This window comes from Ciconia boyciana, chromosome 8 (genome assembly GCF_034638445.1).
Source record: "Ciconia boyciana chromosome 8, ASM3463844v1, whole genome shotgun sequence".
Taxonomy (NCBI): Eukaryota; Metazoa; Chordata; class Aves; order Ciconiiformes; family Ciconiidae; genus Ciconia; species Ciconia boyciana.
Genome location: NC_132941.1, coordinates 34,624,259 through 34,650,362, shown reverse-complemented (window position 1 = coordinate 34,650,362; position 26,104 = coordinate 34,624,259).

The window sequence follows — 26,104 nt, the reverse complement described above, 5'->3', positions numbered from 1 at the left end:
CACAATACTAAAAACTAATTGTATTCTGAGTTATTTTGATTGTTTAGTCTATTAGCTGTTGAGGAGTTATAGTTGATTTTCAAGTCTTATCCTGTAGCAAGCCAAAGATTTGCTTGAAAAGAAAACAAAAGAAACCCAAACTGAGATTCTGGGTGAATTCTGGACTTACAGAGAAATACCAGGTATGGAAAGCTCACAAGAAAATGATGGACATGCCAACATTACACTTTTACACTGTCTGGTGATATAAAGAAAACTGGAGTTAAGCTTTTAGTTTTATTTCAACAGCAATAAACTAAGTATTAACTATTATTTGTTAATGATTTCTCTCTGTCAGTTCTATGTTTGTCCAAAATTACGTCACTTTCTTATATATTTTTATGTTGCTACAGTTATTGTTTACAGCAATAACCATAGTACAGTTACTGCTACAGCACTGTGAAAGGAATAAAGGGAAAATTCATTGATATATTTTACATCAGCCATTGAACACCATTGAATTGTCTGTATTCCTTTACAAAGCCAGAGGAAATACAAATATAGTCTAGTGGTACTCAGTGTGTTTAGGTGATCGTTAGAGATCTTGTAGAGATTGACAGCATAAACACATTTGAGTTTCTTTAAAACAGAAACTTTGACTTTAAAATGTTGTATACCTCACAAAAGTTTGTATATGATGAAGTAGAAGTAATTTTAAATAGTTCAATAGTTCTGTTTGTTAGTATTTAGCTGCTACACAATGGAAAATAATGTAATATGGTTTAATTAGCACTGTCAAAAAGGTACTAAAATTAACTGGGCAGGAGGGATAAAGTTAACAAATCTTAGCCTTTTGTCTCTCCATGTGATCAACACTCATACACCAAAGTTATTTGACGTGTTAAGAGATGCATAAAACTACACCACCAGGCCTCCTTTATTGTAGCTTATTGTCTTGGATACCACAGGAAGAAAGACAAAACAGCAGTTATGTTGTTTAATTAGGCCAGGACTTGATTAACTTTGCACATTGGGGATCTCTTCCAGAATTCACTAATCTAGTGCAAAGATTGCTCATTTGTACCATCTGGTGGAAGGCTGCCCACTGCCCTGCTGTCCTCCTAGCACTTAACCTCGCCTGGCCTCACTGCAGGGAACTGGCTGCCTTCAAATCATACAGGAGCTGAGGGGATGAAGGGGAGACTTTGGACCTGTGCTCTAGCAGTCAGAGAAACCCTGACACCCTTTCACCTGCTGAATCACAAGGTACCTCTCTAACATTGTTTTAAAGTCCTGCTTGTCAGGAAATCCAACTCTCGATTGACAGCTACTGTGAATAGATAAATATCCAGCTGCAGCAACGTGAGTATGACCTGATCTAGATTACTTACCATTACCCTAGGAGAATGAGATTGGAAGAAGACACAGTGCTTAATCCCATTTAAGACCACTATAAACTATCTTCATAGATTAGATTAGTGACATGACTTTCAAAAACACTGAAATAAACATCAGCTTCTTGTTAAAGGTAATAAAAATACACAGGGTTTTTTGCTAGTAGAAGATGTAACATCTGTTTCTCTTCTAAAATCAGGTCAGATATAAGGGTGTTTCCCAAAGAAGGGACCAGGGCAGTGGTGAGGGAATGTTTGTGTCTCGTCCAAACATTCCATTTTCGTCTTCCTTCTGATGTTGCCTCTTCCTTTCCCTGTTATAAATATTTAATTTTATCCCATTTAAAATGATACTTGAAGTGCTGTGTTTTGCAATGCTAAACTGTAATGTTTGATCTCGCAGGAATGCTGTCTTTTTCCTCAATGAAATTCTGAGGAAGTCAACCTGCAGCCATGAGGTATTTAATGTAATTGGAAAGACATTTTCCATCAAAATACCTGAGAACAGCAATGCTCACATTGTTCAAATAATCCTTTGATTTAACCATTCCAATATGACTATAAAAGACTTAGATTCAGCACTTCCATCTCATGTAGTATCACACTAGCGTGGTAACAACTCTAAACATAGTAATGATCGTCCTCCAGTGATCACAGTGCTCTGCCAAGGCTATGGTTTTGAAATGACCATATGCATTCCAAATCAGCAGGTTTTCAAAAGCCATAATAGCAACCTGTATGGGAATTCAAAATGTGCTTAGCTGTCTCGGCATGTTTGCAAAAAGAACATGAGCACTGCAAAATAAATTCCTGCTAATGTGCTCTGATGTGCTTCATTTAGAAAATTCACTTTACTCTTCTCCATCCTCCCATTCACACACAGACATTCATCTCATACATTGCTCACCCTCCTCCCATCATGACATTTGCTGTCTCTTCCCTGTGAAGACATCTATACAACACTCTATGGTGTTTACTAAATTAGAAATGTTCCATGCATTTACGATTAGATTGAATGTTCTTTGCAGGCAACTTCAACCCACAATCCATGTACAATGCAGGAAGCATGACTGTCTCCTGACATTCCTAATACAGAAAGATTATATTTTGTGTACTGAGTGCTGAACACCATCTGAATATATCCACACCCGTATTCAACCATGAGCACTGATGAGTTAGTTTTTGCATTAGAAGAGGCTTTCATTGTCTCTTTCATGCTCTTTCATGCTATGTGTAGACTTTCCTTTACAGTAATTTCTTCAGAACTTTAGAAGCTGCAGAATCTTCTACAGAAAATGCTCTAGGCAACTACTTAACCCAAAAAGGGTTGTCTCTTCCATTTATTTTTCTTCAAGCAAGAAAGATGTACTTAGAATACTACATGTAATTTAGCCTGAGCAAAATATAGCATGTACTATGATGTGAGCATTGATTTGTTTTCCTTTGCCCATCTATTACCTCAACCAACATATCTGGAGAAGGTACAAGAGTAAATCAACTTGTGGAAATGATCCTTGAATTAAAGTGAGAGAGAAGAGAATTCACAGCATTGTCATCTGGACACATATAAGAAACTGAGTTATTATGCTAACCTTCTCTATTAAACCAGTGTATTAGAAAGGTCTGATTCCTTATTAAGTAATTTCACAAATACATTATTATCTATGAACAGGCAAAAAAAAAACCCCATGACTATCTACATTATCTACACTTCAGCTGGATTCTGGAGGGCAATGCGAATGGAGAATGGATAAGCTGACAGACATAATACACCAAAGGAATTAAAAGCAGCACCTGGTAGTGAACATGTATTTTACAGCTACTTTCCGATCTGCTCCAGACAGTGCTACTGTTTGAATTTACAGTGTAAGGAAAAAAATCCAGATTTTGCAGCCTACCTTGTGATGGGAATGTAATTGCTTTTATAGTCCATATCTGTCTCCCTATTATGTCAGCTATAGCATTGCACAGTTTTGTGCACTGGCTTCAGTCACACCTACGAAAATATAAATAACTTAATTTTTTGAGGAGGAATAAAAAAGTTTCCATTTATCTGTAGTATGGCTTGTCACTAAAGTCATAGAGACATTGGGTTTTTACATTGTATCTCTGCTAGATACAATTCCAAATACTGAGTTTTCCAGCTCTGTACCTTATTTAATATATAGGTTCACAGGCACACAATTAAACTCAGGCTTAATGTAATTTGACTAGAAAATCCATTTAAATTGTTGACAGCATAAAAGATTATTTCAGAACAAGGTGTCTAGTCAGCACTTCTATTTAACTTCTGGTGAGATCATTCTAAGTCCACTTCCAGCACTTGTCTGGAGGATTTTCACTGCAAGTTTTTGCTCTGATTCTGGGTTTTATTCTGATTCTTGATGACAGAGACCAGTGTTGCTTCACTAATCTGAGCCCTGCTGTGTACCGCTGTTTACACTGATAGAGATTATTCCGGACTGAAAATGGGTTGGTGGCACAAGAGCAAGGAGCAGCTCTGTGTGTCTGCACACTGCGATCACTGCAATCCCACTGCTGGCCAGTGTTAGGGTGAACGGCAAAGAGAGGGAAAATACGCATCCCCAGCATTTCTTAATATTGATGATAAACACCACGATAATTTCTAACATGTGAGGAGGCCCTACATGTGTAGCTCTTTCAAGGAAATAATTTGGAAGTAAAGCGGCTCGACGTTGGTGCTGTGCATTGTTCACTGCCACAGCTGCTGGTAAATACCTGCCAGTTGTAAAGTCATTAGAAAGCTATGAGGCTCTTACTTTATATTCCTAATCAGTGAGCAAACTGATAAACAGAGGACTGTTCTACCCAATCTCACTCTCCCAATATCTCTGTTACCCCAAGCACGATGTACTTGTCTCCTTGGAAACCAGTGCACTATGCCCTGCGCATAGAAATCTTACCCACACTGCATTTGCAGAACCAGGTCCCAGGTGCCTGCTGAGAGGAAAAATATAAGGTTTTACTCTCTCAGGGCGCTTCCAGTAACTGAATTCAAGCAGGAAAAGTCATTAACGTATATGCACAAGTGCATTTTCCAAATGAAATGTAAGAATACAGCAGCAGTAAGGGACCCAAGAAAGTTTTCTTTCCTCCAATTTATGAATCTGTCAAGACATGTCACAGAGGAATTGTGAGTATTGTTTTAGTGATCATTTGGGAGCACTATAATTACAATACAAAACCATCTGCTTCTTGGGGAGTGCCTAATTACTGTGTGTCAAAATCAGATTAAACTTGAATTTCCTTCCATCTCATTCTAACCTTATTATGAATTGATATCTGAAATCCAGATCATTAAAGAGAAGCAGTAGACAGTCTTATAAGGAATAATTTCCTTAATTTGTACTAGACTCTACCATAATCCTCCTTTAAATGAGCTGCCATTTCCCAGGAATTGTCATGGAGTCATCTCTACTAAACCATAGCGTTCCTCTGTGCTTGGGAAATAGTTTCTCACCAAATCATCTCCTGTTGGGAGCGAGGCCTGCACTAGACCGGCTCCCAGGAGCTAGCGGCACTGCTGGTATTTCTCTGACACGATGGAAAAGCTTCGTTTCGCTGCTGGGGTGGCAGGGGATGCTTGGGCACTTCTCATGAAAAATTTTATGAGAGGTTAAATTATAAAAGTAAACCTGCTCATTAAGCCTAATGTTGCCTGAATTTGTTCATGGTTAGGCTTCAGGTAAACCCTGCCTTTTGACACACTTCCCTGACAACCTTCCTACAGATTCAGAAAGTGCTGCTTCTATCTGTCAACAAGAAATTAGATTTAGTGAATCTTCCAGCACCCATAGCTGATCACTTCCAATATACCACAAAATTTTATACTGAAATGCGCTACTACAAATTACTGTGAGAGGAAAATAAGAAATTAAGTTCCCTTCTATTCTACTTTTCCTTTTTGTCTCCACTGTCTCCTTTTCTTTAGCTGTTTCACATTTAATTTCTTCTTCCGCTAGTACAAATAACATAATTATTTGGCTATTTCTTCACTACTTCTATGCATAGCTAATTGGTTTCATCAAGAGAAGAATACCGAATGGTTAAGAAAGGTTTGCCTACTTTTAAATAGCATCTGATGGATAAAATTTCTGTTTGCCTTAACGGGGATGGGGATCTGCGTACCATAAAAACCAATCATTTCTTGTCTCTCAGGCAAATTGGAATCATGACCTGACAAACCCCTCATGCTGCTTTCAGTGTTCAGGGTGCTCAGGGTGGCAAATTCAGCATTGCCCAACCTTCAGCAGTCTTAATATTTAAAGAAAGTATGTGACAGGTACACATTTTAAATATGCAGTTTGACCTTGCATAAGAACAAAGGTTAGAGAGGTAAAATGCAATAATTTAAGAGATTTTTCTTCTCAAGGACTGTATGCTCTCTCATAAATCTGTATGTACTAATAAGACTCATATATCACTCCCAGGGCAATGTACAGGACAGAATTAACTGTAATTCTTTCTTTTCCTTTTAAAAGAGAATTATGGTTTCAAAAGATACCAGATTCACAGCAGTAGCAAGTGATAACCTCTGTTTATCCACACCTAAGAATTTACGTAGCTAGTGGTATGTTTTTCATTATAACATTTCATTAAAATCCTTTAGCTTTGACCTGTAAGAAACGGCTCTGAAGGTGAAGGATTAGTTTTATCTCCACATCTGTTCTTTGTTAAAGTGAACGAAGAAGAAGGTGCAGCAAGGATGCTAACTATGGGAGGAAAACAACTCCAAGGAAAGGGATTGGTTTTGATATGCAACAACTAGTCCACCCATGAGCTGATAAGGCTATCAATGCATTTCAAAATATTTATAAAAGAGCTTGCCCTCAAAATTACCTTGAAATGTCATGGCCTTCACTACATGCACATAAGGAGCTTAAAACTTCCTTATTCCTAACTAATTGCTCTGGCAACTATAAATATGTCTTTTCTCTGTTGTTTGCTTTAGCTGCTGCTAGGATGAATTTACAGGCATAATAAAATAGGAAAATATATTTGCAATGTAAAATTGTCACACATTTTTATTTTATTTTACCAAAATTATTTTTTCTAAAGTAAACCTTAAACCTTTCTAACTAATTAAAAATATATTAATACATAATATTCAGATTCAAGTATACAATATATTTGGCTTTTATGATAACAAGTAAAACATATTTGAAACAAGCACAAAGATTTTTCACAAATTATTCTATAGATTATTCTGTGGGTATTAAATCTGTAATATGCTGCTCCCCAGAGTCTTAGGAAAATGCATCTTAGTTTTGTTACTTTTCTTATACACAGAATTCTGTATAAATGAGCACATTCACACAATTATACTTCCCTCCTAAAGAAAACATCAAAATAATTGTATTTTTGCTATCACTATAGCAATTTCCATCGTGGACCCCTCTGTTAAATGGAAGACAAGGTTGTGACTTCCTACAAGAAATGAGATGAGCTATTAGTCTGAAGTGGTAGGACCTGACTTTGCATCTGCTAAAGAGAGCATGCACATACATACACACATTCATACCTATGTTCCACAACGACCACAAACAGCTACCTATTTTATCCAATATCCCTTTGTTTTATTTGGCTTTGTGTTGATTCTATGTACGCAGCTTACATGTTTCCAGATTATTAAGTGATAATGGTATTCCCCCAAAAAAGAGATGGGTTTGTATAGTGTAAATAGAGGCACCTAGCAGTACAGGATGTCAGAAATACAACCCATGAATCAATCCAAGGGCAGGCATATTGTTTTTAAGGTGAGGAGCTCTGCCTTGGATGGCCATGCTGCACTCTGCCATATGGTGGATGCAAATGTCAGTAGGAGCTACTGCACGTTCCTGGGAAAGGAGCACATCGGCTGCAGCTAGCTACCCTCTGTTAACATTTACACAAGGATGACTATGCTGTCCTGGCTGATCTCTTGATTCTGCTCCCTGGGATGCTCTCTATCTATCTGAGCTATTGCACAGTAACTGCAGAGCTCTGTACTTCAGTGACCACGCAGGCTTAAAAAGAAGGTGGCAACATTTACATATTCACGTCATGTCACAAATACAGGCTGTGGTAAGAGTCTGTGAGTGTCTCCTCTGAATCAGAATGTAAGTGCTGTGGGAATGCGCAAAGTCAAATGTGTGCGGAAATGTTAAGTGAATTTATGAGCTGTAAATGGAATTGAATCAATGCGAAATTGCATAGCTGATCATTTCCATGCTTCTTAATACACTGGGTTTTTTAAATACTATTTTTATATGGAGTTTGGTTATTCACTGTGTTGAACTATTTTGTCATTTTATAATGTATCTATATTACACACATGGGCTGTACAAGAAGTACGTCAGAAATGCATACTAGCCCATAGATTTTTTGGAATCAAATTGACTTCTGACATCATAGTGCTAATAAGTTAAAATTGTGTGGGTGTACTGAACTTTCAAACAGCAGCAATATCTATTTTTATTTCTCTTCTCTTTGTATAAGGCTCTGAGCTGACGTTGTGGAATCACTGCAGCAGCCTGGGAATAATGATGCACAAGGTAGAGAAACCACTGCCCTGTGCTGAGAGCAAGTGAGAGCATACGGACAGAGCTGGGCTGCGCCATCAACAGAACCCTGCCAGTCTGTTTGCTGTATGAGACAGTCACAGACACACAGAAGATTTGTCTCAGAGGACTGGCAAGCCTAAGGGGAGTGAGAAAAATAAATGGAAGTTAATGTAGATTAAGTACTGGTCTTATGATTTTAATTGTGAGTGACTATTATTCATACCAATACGCAAGTGATCATCAGAATAAATTGGTAAGGTTTTTTATTTCAGTAGATGACAGCGGCACAGTTCTATTTATTCAACCAATTGGTCACATTTGATTAGTTTAACTACTTTAAATCTGAAATAAGAATTCAAAACAACCATTTATAATACCATGAGCTAAAAGGAGAAATTTGTTCAGGATTGTCTCCCTCTGCCACAGCATATCCCCATATCATCCCTGCTGGGGACAATATCTCTCTTTTTCTCTCATTCTTTTTATGTTGGGGATGTTCTCTGCCTCTCAAGCTTTGCTCCTCTCACCTCTGCAGGTGCTTAGTGACAACTTCGGTCCTCTGAATCTCTCCCTAGACCTTCACAGTACAAATCTTCCGCTTTTGTCTAGACGAAGCCCCTGGAGCTTTCCTTAGAGGCAAGGAGAAGCTGTAGCATGAAGCAGTTCTACTGTTAAACACAATTCAAAAAACATACAAGGGAAAAAGAAGTCAAGAACAGGAAGGAAACAACAGTGTATTTCTGCTGCTTGCTTTGGAATCTCGCCAAAGTAGGTCCTGAATTCTGGTCAGAGCCTGACTAACTTGCTTTTTGCACAGCAATTTATTTTAAATTGCGCATAGTGAGCCAATTCTGTGCATTTATGAATGCATGCAGCTATCGCAATCTGCTTGAGCAGCACAGAGGGGGTGGGGAGGCTTGCTGGGGAGACATCCACCACACGACGCATCCCAAGCAGGTCAGAAAAACACTGCTAATGACTATACTGTGATGTGAACATTCATCTCCTTTTCAATTAATTCATTGTAAGCATCAAACTCTTAGCCCCAAGGGTATCTTTACCTGGAACCCACAATAAATTCAGACTGAATGCAAACTCCTGTTTGAAAACAGACACATTTCAAAACATTGGAGTTATGAATATAGTCTCAAGGCTGCAAATTGAGGCAGTGCTAATGTCAAGTGATAATTTTAAATGGACAAAAGGCTCCTGAGAGTGCTGTTGGCTTTTGTTTAGTTCTGACAACCCTTCGTTCCCTCTGAAAGAAATGTGAATTGGGAATATTCAAACCACACAGGACCTGACCTTTCCTCATATAAAAGTGTCTCCATACATATCTCAAATCAGGGCTGGCTGTAGGACTTCTTTAAGAGGCTTATTTTCAAAAGACTTAGGGACTCAACTGAACATCAAACATTTCAAGTTATTATAATTACATGATGGTCTGGATGGAAACCAGGACAAACAAAAGGTATGTCATTGGAAGAAATTCTCAAAAAGTTTTGAGAGATACATTTTTCTCATAGTTTTTTCAAGATTCATTTTCCCTGAAAAATTCATCCTAATTTACTCTTGGGCCTATTAATAAATTGGAATTATTAGAAGGTCACCCTACATTATTTTCAGTGGTTCATCATCTCTCCTCCCAACAATATAGTGAAGCCATTTTAAAAAGGAGAGAAAAGCCAGAATTCTGCAGGGGGAGTGGCAGAGGACTTGGCTAGATGCCCCCTTATTTCTTTTCCTATTCACATGTTTGTCTTGCTAAACATTAAGAATACTTCTCTGTTATCTTTCTTTTTGATAGAAGGAAATGTTGAGAAAGAAGTAAAAGCTAGGACCCCTAGTTACAAAAAGGCACGGACTTTCAGAATAAAACACAGCAGAGACCTCAGGCTTCCCTTTTCTTCTAGCCCTGCACACACACCTCACAGCTCCCACACCCTCATGGGAAAGCCTGCTATCACAAACATTAGACAGATGGTAGTGAGTCTCTTTCCAGCTGACCCTGTTTCTCAAATTCTGGTGTCCAATGTGCCCTCCTGGGGTGCTTTCCAGGTCTCTGGCCTTTACTTAGGTAGGCTGATGAAGACCGTAAGAGTCTGGGCTTAGCTAATGAGCTTTTGAAAAGATTTCATAGGTCATCAGAGAGAAAGAGAAATGAGAGAAGGAGGTTTGTTAGCTTTTCTGCTCCATGTTACCAAGTTACCCTGTCACAGCTTTTTGACCTAAGAAGGAAGCTCTCCAGTCTTCTTTTATTTTCTCCAGTCATTGTATCAATCATGTCTTGGAAGATTAAAATTTAATAAAGACCAGTGTCTAAAAATGAAAAGCCTGAATAATAGAGCAAATAGAGCAAAAGGCTGAGCTGCCTTTATCCAGGGATATGATACATGTTGTTGACCACAAGGAACACTGAATGCACAGAGGCCAGCAATCAAGCATGCTACCCAGCGGGGGTGGCAAACAGGCATGGCTACAGCAGGGGAAGTCATTAGGGCTCAGCTTCGTTGCCCAGTTCTGAGGATTCAAACAGGGACACCCTGTTCTTTTCAGCTGGTCGTGCACATCTATGACCCGTATATGTCTTTGGGAGAGCTGGACTGTTTCTATAAAGAAGAAACATCTTCCTCCACTCCCAGTAAGCCAGATGTTCTTGGGCATGTGAGCTTTATGCTGTGTATCCAGACGCTAATGACTCTCCTGCAAGGTAAGTCTTAACACATGGAAGCTGGAAGGGTCACCTGAAATCTGGAGATAAAAAACTTCATGCCATGGAAGTCAGTGAAAGATTTCCATGGGAACAGCAAAACTGTGGTAAAGCCCATTTCTGTTAACAGATATAAACTTGCTCTTTCCCCCATTTTTATTTTTTTCCTTTTGTTGTATCTCCCTCTGCTTCAAAGACCACTATTAAGTTCTTTCTGGCAGATGATCAGTTAAATCAATAGCTCCTCAATAATTTGTCGGGAATTCCTAAAGCAAAGGAAATTTTACAGTGGATCTGATGGGCATTTACCCCATTAATCTTCTCCCTTGCCTTCAGTAGCACCTGGCTCTTGAGGCTTTCATAAAATCCTAAATCCACCTAACTCACATGACCAGTTGTGCACTGTCTACTGGGTGGGTTGGGAAGAGGAGGGGAGTCATTTCAGTGTGGACTCTGCAGGCATCAGGCTGCACGCTGAAGTGTGGGATTTGATTGCCCTCATTATGGCAGTTAGTGTAGCTGACTCTGATTATAGTCGTGACATCACGAAGGCCTTTGTAAAACCCAGAGTTTGTTCCTATGATCCCCTGTGGTGGTAAATTATAGTATGAATACACAATGTGGCAGAAAGTAATAATCTTGAGTAATGTAGCTGATTTTATTGCTCTTTAATTTCATTAAGTGTATTCTTGTCAGGCAAGGGACAGGCTTTCAGCTCCTAGGAGCAGATGCTCACGTCCTAAAGCTAGACCTGAAATACTCATCATGAAGACAGAGGCCATTTGCACAGTCTGGACCCAAATGAGGAGTGATGTTGGCATTTTTGGTTCAGAATCATTTCTGTTCCAGAATAGATGTATGAAAGAAGACAAGTACTGGTTTATGGTCTGTGAATTTCCATTCTTTACAAACTGACATCTCCTCTCATTCTGCTCACACCTATCCCTGGTGAGTGGTGCCCAGCAGGGCTCACCTGGGAGAGGCGAGCAGGCAGTATGAACAGGAGCATTTGGCAGTCAGCTGCCCACACAGAGGGTGCCTGGGGACAAGCCTTTCTGCGTACATCTGTACTTCAGCTCCTGCCTTCAGCAGGCTGATCCCACAGTATCATGCAAGAGGGAAGTTAAATCACTGTGGAGAAATGTGGATTTACACTAAAAGGACAGACATGACACCGAACAGACTGAGGCAGAAGCATATACTCCTTTCTGCTGACTCTGCTGTAAAACATCTGGGAAAATGGTGAAACAAGAAGTATTATTTCTTAACCTAATGAACTAAGGTTTCTCAAAGTTCGTCTGTAGGTATGTAACTCCATCATGTGATTGATAAGCACCTAGCTTCTGTTACTCACACACAGATAGAGGAAGTCTGTAAGAATTTATAAGAAGAAATATATTGGAATGAAGAGGATCGCTTTTTCATACAGGGGAGCAAAGAACTTTACTCCCAAAGGTCTCCCTGTTTGTATTGGGTATTACTATTAGGAATGCATTTTTCATTTCCAGGGCATGTAGAAAAGGTTACTGCATGTTACCCAGTGAAGTGTATCCCAATGCTAAATAAATTTACTTCACTTTCTATGTGACTTTCTTTCCAGTTCGTGTACGAAGGAGGCTGGTAAATTCTGTAATTCCTTCCCCCTCCAACCCTGTCCTTAATTCTGTCTTCCAGATTTACTAAAAATCTCTAAAAGCCTTTGGGAAATTGAATCAAAGGTTCATGATGAAATGATGGAGAAGAGAAGCAGCTTTACTGATTATTTTTAAAGATATATTTTCTCTCTTTCACAGCAAAGTCTGCATTGCACTGTGAGGCACAAAGATGATGTGCTCAGTGTTCACAGGATGAGCACCGTTAGCTCAGGAAGAGACTGCAGCTCCACCCTGCCTGAAGGCTCATTTCAGACCTCACCAGATGGGACTCTGAGACCCTGGCAGAGTTAAAGTTTTATCATTTTTTAACTGCTGATCCTGTACGTGGTACTCAGAGGGACCAGATATCCAGGACTCAGTGCAGGGCTGAGGTTTTATTTATTCTTCCAATGGAGTTCAAGGGTCTTGCTCTGTGCTTGAAGCACCTTTCCTTGCTGCCTTGCCTTGCCCTGGAGGGCAAATGCAGGACTTTGCCTTGGTGAATCTGAAATTTTGTAGAGACTTATTTAAGCTGCTGTGTGGGATAAGATGGGGCAACAGTTACTGAGGGTCACTCAAACAGGGTTTATTATAAAAACTACATAGATATATTTAGTGTGTGTCTAGTGTTCTTTTCTATCACCACATTCAGAGACTTCTGGATGTATTGGATAAATTATTAAAGTTTGATAATCCATGCTTTCCTTTGAAGACTCTAGATTAAAAACTGTGATTATGGACAGGTATTAAGGTAATAAGCTATTTTACTTCAGAAATTGAGTCATCTTGTACATTTTTACATATCACATAAATACTATATCAGGAAAAATTGGAACTAAATTTGAAGAAGGAGATGGCAAAAGACTTCAGATCCTGAAGCGCTAATACACATATGTGCCCATGTTTCCATTTTGTGACCCCGCTGTGGTAATCTAGTCCAAATTGAATTCTGAAAATAGTATTAGTTTATACAAAATAAGGAGCCTATATAAATTCACCGTAGAAGCAGAAAGCTTTGTTCAACCAGCTGATTAAAAGATTTTTTTCCATAGCTCTTTAATATAATTTTTATGTGTTACATCCCATTAGTAGGTTCTTAAAGAATAAAACATTGTAAATATATAATACAAAATAAATTAGCTTCAGGTTTGACAAGCCATTGACTATACACAAGATAAAAAGTAAGTATTGAGAAGAATGAAAAAATTAGCAAAAGCTAAACTCCTTTATGTATAGCTTAGTTATTACAGCAGTACTGGAGAAGGAAAGCAATAATTATAGTGGCTAATTCCCCTTAGAATAATACAGTGTAGTGAACTAATTTCCCATGTGTGTGCAATATTGCTCTCTACTGGCTGCTGAGTGGATAGGAAGAGGCAAAGTTTAACCAAAGAAGCCTTCATGTGGTCTATCAAATCCTGAATCTATCTATCTGTAAGTTGACAAACTAATTCCTAAGAGGACTGATCACCCAGCAGCATCCAGCTGACTTTCAAGACAGTTGCTGGATATCCAGCTCCTTTATTACAAAGGCTAAATAGAGATCGGGGTGAAAAATTTAGGTGATGCAGTTTTTGATAATCTTTCCAGTGGCTAGCAATCTAACAGGAGATGGTATGACATTAGAGCAATAAGGATAATACTCACTGTGAAATAGAAATGAACTGTATTATTGATATTTTTGAAAGAAAACTTCTTTTCACCAACATGGAAAGGTTTGCAATTCTGCAATAAATACAGTACAGTTCTAATCTCTGGTCCCCAGGAACAAATGTATAAGTAATCTGAGAACCATGTCTTCTATCTAAAGCCTTTGGCATAATTATTTTAACATTCCAAAAATTATAACTGAGTGGAAAAAAACTATGAAGGAAACAGAAGAGGTGGTGTAGATACCAATTCTGTTAAATATTGCTATCTGTAAGTTTGTTCCCTCCAGTCCCCACAGAGTTTCCTAGTGATTTCTTAACCTCAGAGTTAGCTAAATATTATGCTGCTGGAAGTCAGTGAAGGACTTGCCCCTCTGATGTATGTATGTGGCTTTCACACAAACTTGTTAGAGATGTGCAGGTGATGAAAGGTGCAAGGTGTAAAACATGAATACTTGCCATCTTTTTCTTCCACAACCCAGCCACATTCTGACCTCTGAGCCAAAATGCTAAATGAATAACAATGTGCACTCTCAAAAATCCAGATGAAGTCTGACAATAGTGATTGCCCTGAAAGAGGCCTAGAAGCCTACAAACCTGTTCCTGACTATAAAAGGGAGGGAAAAAAATCATATTCTGGGGCATGGAGAATAGTTAAAGATGGTTCTCAGTTTGAACACTTGTTAACTAATCTGAATAACTTTCGTCACAGTCTGATAGACATGGGAAAACTGTATGGAGAAAATCCATATCTTTTCCACTTTCACACTATCCTTTTTGAAAAAGAGACCAGAACTGCATACATGCAGGCAGTAGTCAAGATGCAAGCTTATCTGGGTAGTATTCAGGGTCATAATGATGTTCTCTACTTTGCTTCCTAATTAAATCCTTATAATTCCCAACATTTTTTTTTCTTCACTGCTATGATTTTTCTTCACTCTTGACTTTTTCATAGAACTACCATTACTCCAAGGTCCTGTTCCCATGCAATAGTGGTCAGCTTAGACCTTATTTTATATGCAAAGATAAGATCTTTTTTTTTCCCCAGATGTATCACTTCACAATTATTTACACTGAATTTTACTTGCTAATTCAATAACCACTCTTGTAAGGGCCTTACGGAAGTTCTTCACAGCCAGGCCTCATCTTTTCACCCTCTGCAACTTACCAGCATCAGCACATTTTGCCATCTTACAAGTCACTCCTTTTATAAATCATTTATAAGTGTGTTGAGAGTACAGATCCCAGCACACATTTCTGAGAGTCCCCTCATGACCATGAGACTCCCCTCACCAACCATCTACTCATACACTTTTTTCACAACTTTTAGACATTTTTTTATTCCATAAAGTACCTTCCCTTTTATTCTATGGCACCTTTGTTTCCATAAGAGCTTTTAAGAGCTCTTGCTGATAAACTTAGTTGAAAACCTTTTAGAACACGGTCTACATCAGTTGGGCTTTGCAGTATCTCAGGATTCGATGGAAATGGGATAAAAACATTACAGAGCAAGGTAGGGTAACAACATATAACCCAGGCAGTTACCCTACATCACAGTGACCTTCTCTATGTAGCTAACCTCCCATAGGGAGGACAATGAAGACCCTTGACTGATAATGTGGAATGGCAGTAAAATATCTTTGCTAGAGTTTTAAAAGACCATCAACTGTAGTATTTCCTACTGGTGAAAAACAGTTTAAGGACCAGTCAAAATCTGACCCTTAAGGTTTACCTATCTTGCCCCAGAAGACTGCAGAGCTCATTCATTCATAGAATCAGAGAATCATAGAATTGTTTAGGTTGGAAAAGACTTTTAAGATCACCAAGTCCAACCATTAACCTAGCACTGCCAAGTCCACCACTAAACCATGTACCTAAGCACCACATCTACACCTCTTTTAAATACGTCCAGGGATGGTGACTTAACCACTTCCCTGGGCAGCCTGTTGCAGGGCTTGACAGCCCTTTCACTGAAGAAATTTTTCCTAATATCCAATCTAAACCTCCCATGGTGCAACTTGAGGCCAACTCCGCTTGTCCTATCACTTGTTACCTGGGAGAAGAGACTGACACCGACAAGTTTTCAGAACATTTGCTTGGTGTCTACCAGAACATTTTCTTGGGCATTTAGAGTATTTTAATGTCAAAACTGAAATGAACATTGATAGCAGTGAAGTGCAGCCAAAATTCACACTTCTTTTTTCATTGCTATTTTCATGAGCCAAAAAAATCAGTTGATAAAAGCCACTCATTTCCAACTGACTGCATGCTTCAGCAGTGTACATCATTCTTTTATGAGCTGAACCTGGTACAAAACTAGACTTCTTCAACTTAAAATAGTCAAAAAGCAGAAATTAAAGATTTTAAAAAGTAGTGTGAGAAAAAAACTCCCACTGAACACCTGAGAGGGTCTTGGTCTTGACTGAGGTGGTGACTGAGGTGACTATTTTTGATGTTTGATTTATTACTGTGTAACTGTAAAGCTAAGTCAAGAAGGAAATCAAGTGGCTTCCTCCGAATGACAAATGACTGAGATGGCTTTCCTGAAAACCGAAAGTTGTGTGTGAGGAAAGAAGACAGGGACAAGATCAAAAGTGAATGTCTTGTCTCAGGAGACAGAAAAAAATATGGCTCTGGAAATGGAGCCAGTTCAAGAGAGGACATAGACTATATCAGACAAACAGATTCTGTTGGCTGTCTAAGCTGCTTGCACCTTACTGCCTTGAAATGCTGGACTGATTTGAAGTACGATGAGGCTACGATTTACGTCTGACACAACTGAGTAAATGGAAGGGCTGGTAGGGATGAAGGTAACTCTACAAGAGAAAAATGGATCATTACAGGGAAACAAAGAGGTAAACTTCTGGTCTGAAAGTCTACAAGCGGTCCTGGAAGAACACAAACTTTGTTGACTTCTAGTAAGAAGGTCAGGGGACAGCCAAGGGAAACTTGAAAAGAGAAAAATGTGATACATTTTTAATGTTTTAAAAATAATTTCATTCTGTTTAACTTCTAGAAAGCCAGTTCACCTATCTAAATGTTCATGATGTACTGATTGGAAAAGTCAGGTTAGAAATGACTATTTTAAATTATTTACTTAATTTCAGGTTTCTTCAAGTAAATCTAAAGAAACTCAGGAAATTCTAAGCTTTCCTAAAACATATTTTACTTCTGGACAATATTACAATATACTCTACATTCGGCTTCAAACTGGACTGATTCCATTAGGGTATCTTTCATCATACTTGAAATTAATTATAAAAAACTACAAGATGGACAGCACTGACAGCCAGCAATCCTGGCATGGCCCCCTCCTTTTTCTTTCCTATCTCTGAACAACATTCTCCCAATGCACTTGTCTTAAAAATGCTGTTGTAGGAAGCTGAGGTTTTGGTATCCTTAAAGATAATGAAATTATTAAAGTTTTGTCCCTTAAAGATTTGTCCATTAAAAATTCAGTTGAAGAATGCCATGGTTTAACCCCAGCTGGCAACTAAGCACCACACAGCTACTTGCTCACCCTCTCCCCCCCACCCAGTGGGATGGGGGAGAGAATTGGGAAAAAAAAATAAAACCTGTGGGCTGAGATAAAGACAGTTTAATAGGACGGCAAAGGAAGAGAAAATAATAATAATAATGATAAAAGAATGTGCAAAACAAGTGATGCACAATGCAATTGCTCACCACCGGCTGACCAATGCCCAGCCACCCCCGAGCAGCGATCGTTGGCCCCTGGCCAACTCCCCCCCCGTTTCTATACTGAGCATGACACCATATGGTATGGAATAGCCCTGTGGGCAGTTTGGGTCAGCTGTCCTGGCTGTGCCCCCTCCCAGCTTCTTCTGTATCTCCAGCCTTCTCAGTCGGTAGAGCATGGGAAGCTGAAAAGTCCTTGACTTAGTGTAAGCACTGCTTAACAACAACTAAAATATCAGTGTGTTATCCACATTATTCTCATACTAAATCCAAAACACAGCACTATACCAGCTACTGGAAAGAAAACTAACTCTATCCCAGCCAAAGCCAGGGCAGTATCCACCCCTTATGCTATACCATCTATGTCATGCCCAGGTCCCATACTTTCCAATACATTCCAATTAATCACCACCACTTTTCCTGTCTTTTGATATATACATACAGATATCATTCCCTTGGTCTACGGGCCATCCCTCTAAAATGTCCGTTGAGTTCATTTAGCCCATGGCTTTGGGCTCCGTCTGTCATAACAGTCCTTCAGGGCAGGAGACATGGTGTGTGGTGTTGGACTGTTGCATGCTGAGGCCAGTTCTGGTTCCATCACCACTGCATCTTGCTCAGTTTCATCAAAGTTCATTCTTCATTAATCCAGGTGATTCTTACTGTAATACTGTTGATATGGCATATAGCAACCACAGAAGTGATGACATACAGTATTATGTAGCAATTAACATCATACAGTTCAAATCATTGGCTACTCTCACCCAAAATCAAATCCCCTTGAGGTACACATTGGACTTCCCCATCCTCCCGCATCACCCACCAAGTGCACCCAGGTCCTTGAGCAAAAATAATCCCACAAATGGGTTTACCTTTGCCTGAGGCCTCAGGAGTAACCCAGACTGTCTTCCCCAGCATATTTTTTACGTGCAATCTTTCCACAGTACGTAAAAGTTTTGATTGGGCAGGGCCAGCCTGACTGGCAGATCCCCTAGAGTTGACTAACCAGGTGGCTCTCGCTATATGTGTATCCCAATGTTTGAATGTCCCAGTACCCATTGCTCTCAGTGTAGTCTTTAACAGTCCATTGTATCGTTCGATTTTCCTGGAGGCTGGTGCATGATAGGGGATGTGATATACCCACTCAATGCCATGCTCATTGGCCCAGGTGTCTATGAGATTGTTTTGGAAATGAGTCCTGTTGTCTGACTCAATTCTTTTTGGGGTGCCATGTTGCCATAGGACTTGCTTTTCAAGGCCCAGGATAGCGTTCCAGGTGGTGGCATGGGGCACAGGATCTGGTGGTTGCTTCCACCATGGTGAGCACATGGCACTTGCCTTGGCAGGTTTGTGGGAGTGTGATATAATCAGTCTGCCAAGCCTCCCCATATTTACATTTCAGCCATCATCCTCCATACCAAAGAGGCTTTAATCACTTGGCTTGCTTGATTGCAGTGCATGTCTCACATTGATGGATAACCTGTGCAATAGTGTCCATGGTCAAGTCCACCCCTCGATCACAAGCCCATCTAGATGTTGCATCTCTTCCTTGATGGTCTGATGTATCATGGGCCCACTGAGCTATAAATAGTTCATCCTTATGTTGCCAGTCCAGATGCACCCGTGCCACTTCAATCTTAGCAGCCTGATCCACCTGCTGGTTGTTTTGATGTTCTTCAGTGGCCCAACCTTTGGGTACGTGAGCATCTACATGATGTACTTTTACAGCCAGGTTCTCTACCTGGGCAGCAATATTTTGCCACAATACAGCAGCCCACATGGGTTTGCCTCTGCACTGCCAGTTGCTCTGCTTCCATTGCTTCAACCACCCCCACAGGACATTTGCCACCACCCATGAATCAGTACAGAAATAGAGCACTGGACACTTTTCTCGGTCAGCAATATCTAAAGCCAGCTGGATGGCTTTCACCTCTGCAAACTGACTCGATTCACCTTCTCCTTCAGCAGTTTCTGCAACTTGTCATATAGGACTCCATACAGCAGCCTTCCACTTCTGATGCTTTCCCATAAGATGACAAGGCCCATCAGTGAAGAAGACATGTTGCTTCTCATGTTCTGGCAGTTTATTTTACAGTGGGGCCTCTTCGGCACACGTCACCTCCTCCTCTGACGATATTCCAAAACCTTTGCCTTCTGGCCAGTCCATGATCACTTCCAAGATTCCTGGGTGATTGGGACTTCCTATTCAAGCCTGTGGTGTGATCAGTGCAACCCCCTTACTCCACATAGCATCAGTTTTGTGATGCGTAGAGGGGACCCTCCCTGAACACCCAGCCCAGCACCAGGAGTCGGGGTGCCAGGAGGAGCTGTGCTTCAGTACCAACCACTTCCAAAACAGCTCAAACCCCTTCATATGCTGCCAATATCTCTTTCTCAGTTGGAGTATAGCAGGCCTTGGATCCTCTGTGTTCCCAACTCCAGGGAGAGACCTGGGGTCGATCTCGAGTCTCCCCTGGTGTTTTCTGCCAGAGGCTCCAGGTAGGGCCATTCTCCCCAGATGTGGTGTAGAGCACATTTTTTACATCTTGCTCTGCCTGGACTGGCCCAAGGGCTACTGCATGAACTATCTCCCCCATTTAATTTGTTCAAAGGCTTGTTGTTGATCAGGGACCCATTTGAAATCAGTCGTCTTCTGGGTCACTTGATAGAGAGGGCTTATGATCGGACTGTAATTTGGAATACGCATTCTCCAAAAACCCACAATGCCTAAGAAAACTTGTGTTTCCTTTTTGCTAGTTGGTGGGAATATAGCTGTTATTTTGTTGATCACATCCATTGGGATCTGACGATGTTCATCTTGCCATTTTATTCCTAAAAACTGGATCTCCTGGGCAGGTCCCTTGACCTTACTTTGTTTTATGGCAAAACCAGCTTTCAGGAGGATTTGGCCTATTTCCTTCCCTTTCTCAAAAACCTCTTCTGCGGTGTTGCCCCACACAATGATGTCATCAATGTATTGCAGGTGTTCTGGAGCCTCACCCTGTTCCAGTGCAGTCTGGATCAGTCCATGGCAAATGGTAGAGCTCTGTTCCACCCCTGGGACAGTCGGTTCCAGGTGTACTGGACGCCCCTCCAAGTGAAAGCAAACTGTGGCCTGCACTCTGCTGCCAAAGGGATTGAGAAAAACACGTTAGTGGTATCAATTGTGGCATACCTCCTGGCTGCCTTTGGCTCCAGTTCGTACTGAAGTTCTAGCATGTCCAGCACGACAGCACTCAGCAGTGGCGCAACTTCATTCAGGCCACCATAGTCTACTGTTAGTCTCCACTCTCCATTAGACTTTCGCACTGGCCATATGGGACTGTTAAAGGGTGAGCGAGTCTTGCTGATCACTCCTTGGCTCTCCAGTCGATGAATCAGCTTATGGATGGGAATCAGGGAGTCTCGGTTGGTCCGATATTGCTGCCAGTGCACCGTTGTGCTGGCAATCGGCACCTGTTGTTCTTCGACCCTCAGCAACCCCACAACAGAAGGGTCCTCTGAGAGACCGGGCAAGGTGGACAGCTGTTTAATTTCCTCCGTCTCCGAGGCAGCTATACCAAAAGCCCACCGGTACCCTTTTGGGTCCTTGAAATACCCTCTCCTGAGGCAGTCTATGCCAAGGATGCATGGAGCCTCTGGGCCAGTCACAATGGGGTGCTTTTGCCATTCATTCCCAGTTAGGCTCACTTCAGCCTCCAATATAGTTAGCTGCTGGGATCCCCCTGTCACTGCAGAAATACAGATGGATTCTTCCCCTTTCTAGCTTGATGGCATTAGGGTGCACTGGTGTCTACTAGAGCCTTCTACTCCTGTGGGTCTGATGTGCCAGGCCATTAAATCCACACAGTTCAGTAAACCCGGTTGTCCCTTTCCTCTACCTGGCTGGAGGCAGGGCCCTTCTAGTCCTGGTCATAGTATTCATTACTCACTTCTCATAAATACAAATCAAAAGTTCATTTATTAAGATCAAAAGTAAAATCAGCCCTTCTACTCTGTCTGGGGAACTGCTCACTGGAAACCAGAACAGCAATTTTCCTGGAAGAACCCGCCTGTGTGATTGTTTTTCCTTGCAACTCACATGCCTCTAGGATTGAGGCAGATTTTCCATCCCACTTCCTCATGTCCTCTCTGTGGTCATGTAGGTAAAACCACAGGGTGGCCTGTGGTATATACCCACTGTATCCTCTCTCTTGAGCAGAAGAACACTGACTCCTAATAGCTGAGATACTGGTTTGTACAGGTGGGGAGCAAGACATATCCTCTTTGAATTGCTGGAACTCCCAGGACAGTTTCTCCACAGCTGAGATGCAGGCCCATAGGGAGGAAGAGAGACTTTTTTTGTATTGCTGGAGTTCGCCAGACAATTCATCCGCTGTTCGTCCCTCTCCATCTTTCCAGGTCATTACTGCCAATGAGTTGGCATATGATGATGGTGTACTCTGTACAAACTTCTGCCACATGTGTTGCGTGCACTTGACTTCATCTGGATCTTTGGGTAAATGCTTGTTATCCAGGTCATCATAAATCACCTCCAGCATGGCTAATTCCCTCAGGTACTGGATACCTCTCTCTGTGGTGGTCCACTTGCCTGGGTGACATATAACATGTTACTTGAAGGGATATCTTTCCTTCACGCATGACAGGAGTCACCTCCAGAGGCTGACGACTTGTGCCCCTTTTCCAATTGCTTTGTCAATGCCCCCTTCCCTAGAAAGGGGTCCCAGCTGCTTGGCTTCCTTACCCCTAATTCCAGGCTACTGGCCCTGTTATCCCAGCATTGGAGCAGCCAAGTGACAGTGTGCTTGCCTGGTTGACAGCTGAAATCCTTTTGCATATCTCGCAGCTCACCCAGGGACAGAGATTGGTGGTTACCGTCTTGTTTATGAGTTCTTCCTCTCCCTCCGAGGAAGAGGAGGAACCCTCCCACTGAGTTCTTCCTCGGGGAGAAGTGGGGTATTCTTCCTCTTCCTCCTCCTGTTCTCATGATGGGCCTGCTTTAGAGTAGTCTGCCTCCTTACTGCTGGGGCAGTATGTTTCTTCCTCCTGCTCCCTCTTAGGAGAACCTTCTTTATCCCTTACTAAACGAGCTGACTTTCACTTCCAAGATTTCTTCTTGTGTATGGGGGCAACTGATACTGGCACGGGTTGGTTCTCTGCTTCAGTTGCAGTGCCTATCACAGGGGTTGGAGTAGCTACAGTGCCTGTCACTGAGGTTGGAGTAGCCGCAGTATTCTTAAATAGTTGTTTAACCCTAAGCAAGACCTGACACACATTCAGGAGACATAGCAATAGGACCATGCTGGTTTGAACATCCCAAGGATATTCAAAATTCTCAAGAGCTATTGTAATTAGCCTGGAGAGGAAGGGGAAGATGGAGGAAGGTGTCTCCCCCATTGGCTGGCTCTCCGAGGAGAAAAAGTAAAAAGTGTAATTATTAATCATTTCCAATAGATGGTTCCCGAAGTACAGAGGTGATGGCAATGCTGAGTACAAATATGAGATTGATCTCACGACCAACACTTTTATCATACCATAAGCCAGTGTTACACAGTACAGCAAAGTGATAACCTTAATCCACTTCCGAGAGGAGATAAACGGCACATAAATACTGATAAACAGTATATATGGCAAGTAAGGTGTTACATAACGCAACTCTGAGAACAAATACGACGACTTTGAAGCAAATAAATCAACATTGCAAACAGCGACTATTAATATATTGAATGCTTATAACAAATTTGTTTTAACATGCTCTGCTCAGATCTGTCATTATCTCAACCATTCGTGCCCCACGTTGGGTGCCAAAAAGGACCGTTGTGGTTTAACCCCTGTTGGCAACTAAGCACCACACAGCCGCTTGCTCATCGCCCCCCCCAACCCAGTGGGATGGGGGAGAGAATAGGAAAAAAAAAAGTAGAACCCGTGGGTTGAGATAAAGACAGTTTAATAGCACAGCAGAGGAAGAGAAAATAATAATAATAATAATAACAATGATAAAAGAATGTACAAAACAAGTGATGCGCAATGCAATTGCTCACCACCCACTGACCAATGCCCAGCCAGTCCCCAAGTAGCAATTGCTGCCCCCGCCAGCCAACTCTCCCCCATTTATATACTTAGCATGATGCCATATGGTATGGAATAGCCCTTTGGGCAGTTGGGGTCAGCTGTCCTGGCTGTGCCCCCTCCCAGCTTCTTGTGCACCTGGCAGAGCATGGGAAGCTGAGAAGTCCTTGACAATTATAAGCACTACTTAGCAACAACTAAAACATCAGTGTGTTATCAACATTATTCTCATCCTAAATCCAAAACACAGCGCTATACCAGCTACTAGGAAGAAAATTAACTCTATCCCAGCCGAAACTAGGAGAAATAGGAAGGTGTTTCATTATTGCCAAATAGAAAATGGAGGATGACATTTTTATTACCTTTTTCTCATTTTTGAATTTTGAAATTTGGACCAGCCCTAAAAGTTGGATGGAAAAAAAAGGTCATATTAAATTTCTATGACTTTCCAAGCACTCGAGCGTGTCAGTACACCCCAGCCTGGTGCCATACCCATGCTGTACACTGGGGTGGCTTGCTCTCCCTTAGCCGGGCAAGCAGAAGTGTCACTGCTCCAAGGATAAAAGGCTGGATGGAGGCTGAGCACTCCTCCTCGGGGAAGGCAGAGCAGAGTGATCTAGGGAGATGAAGGGGAAGCAACGGGGAGCCTCAAGAGTCAGATTTGCCCCTCCACAAGTGGTGTAGTTGTCCCTTCCTCCCTGCCCCTGTCCTCTGGGCAGCCAAGGCTGCTGCTGCCAGCACTGCTTCCCCGGCAGGCTGAGCCCTGGCTGCACCATTTCACCCCCACATCCACTTCAGTTCATGGCTTCATAATCCCCAGGAGGAGTATCGCGATGCCAAAACTCCCGCAACTAGACACAGAGGAAGCAATTAAGGTTAGTATGATGGCATTTGTCTCTGCACTACTAGTCTCTGGTGAGCATAAGCTAAGACTTTTAACATCCATTTTTTCCACACAGGTTTTGCATTTAATTATAGAGTAAGGGCACTGTGTGTTCCAAGAGCAATCATCTTACTGACATGTTATTCTGAAGCCAGCCTTCATTCAGTGTGACACATGCTGGTTATGCACTACCAAATAGAGCTATAATGAAGTGAGGCTGGGGAAAAATACGTTGGAATCTGAAGTAATGCCAGCTAAGAAAGCTTATCTCTACTTTATTATTATTATTATATTTAATAAACAATTTTTCCTGCCTACAGAAGAAAGAAACAAATGAGAGCTTTCTAGGGTAGATATAAAAGCCTTGCATAAAAATGTGTTTACTGAGTTACAACTACTGAACTTTCAATTTTTTCTCTAAAGATTAAAAAAAAAAAAAAAAAGGCTGAAACAAATGGAAAAGTTTACAATTATGATGTGAAGAGGAACAAAACCTTCTTAAGGTAGAAGACAAGAGTATGTTCCAGGTCATGGCTTATGAGCATCTTTGGTCAGGATCCATCATTTTGTATAAAGTGCACCATGAGCTCTTATGTTTAGTTGCATGTCCAGTTTAAAGATCCATTGAAGGACCTGGCAAAACTTTCTAAAATATCTAAATATTGCTGCTGAGCAGTTTTGGGGGCGGATTTTTTTGACATCTTCATCTAATCAGTCTTCTTAGAAAGACTTCTCGGTCACCACCTACAAACCTGAGGCTGCAAGGTGTTAAGGATCCTCATTCTTTTCTGGGTCAATCCTGTGATTTGCAACGATGTGGTTGGTATTTGTTAAGCAAGCTGTGAGCTGTGACTGCATGTGTTTCACTGAACTCTCTTCATTTCACTTCTGCTGTATACTGACAGCCTCTACCATGTTTATTCCTGTTGCCTAACAATTGCATCCTGACTTGACGTGGGGCTTTGTTGCATAGTACAGGGTGCATAGCACCATAAGTTCCTGAATCATGATTGAGGCTCAAACTCTGTTAGAGTATAGGGCCTTTATTTGTTTTCCTAAAGTACAGTAATTGCTGCAAAAAGAGATCAAATTTTTCAGATGTTGCAATAGGAGCTCTGAAGATTTCAAAGTTGATTGCAATTCTGTATATATTTTCAGGGTCCTTGCTTCTCTGTATTTCAAGACAAAATCTGTCACTGAAGAATGTATTATTCTTTCAGTATAAAGAAATAAGTAGAGTTTCATTTTTCAGTTTCCAAATTATATAAAATTGATCTTAAAATGGAGAAGATCTCATTTGTATTTTCTAGACTTAGGGTTTTCACACCTTTCTGACTCACTGTGTGCAAATACCAAGCCACTGATACATTAAGAGCACTTGAGTATGCAAGTCCCTCTTTCCTCACTTCTCCTCGTGCCCACTTAGTGTAAGTGCATGCATTCTATACGTGAATCCATCCCTGAACAATTTACATTGTTGTATAGGGAACTTATTACAGGAACAGTATCATGAAACATCCCTGTTCA